Here is a 243-nt window from a genome sequence, read left to right as displayed (position 1 = left end):
CCATGAACACTAATGAACATTAAATACCTGCTCTGGCACCAGCGGCTGTAATGACCGTGTGTCTGTGGCTCAGTGAGAAGGACACTATCGACCTGCGCTATCTGACACACACACACACACACACACACACACACACACACACACACACACACACACACACACACACACACACACACACACACACACACACACACACACACACACACACACACAGGAGCTGGAGTGCGGCTGTTACAACCAGAT

Source organism: Blennius ocellaris (assembly GCF_963422515.1).
Source record: "Blennius ocellaris genome assembly, chromosome: 7".
In the NCBI taxonomy this organism is placed as follows: Eukaryota; Metazoa; Chordata; class Actinopteri; order Blenniiformes; family Blenniidae; genus Blennius; species Blennius ocellaris.
Note: the sequence above shows the minus strand (reverse complement) of the source record.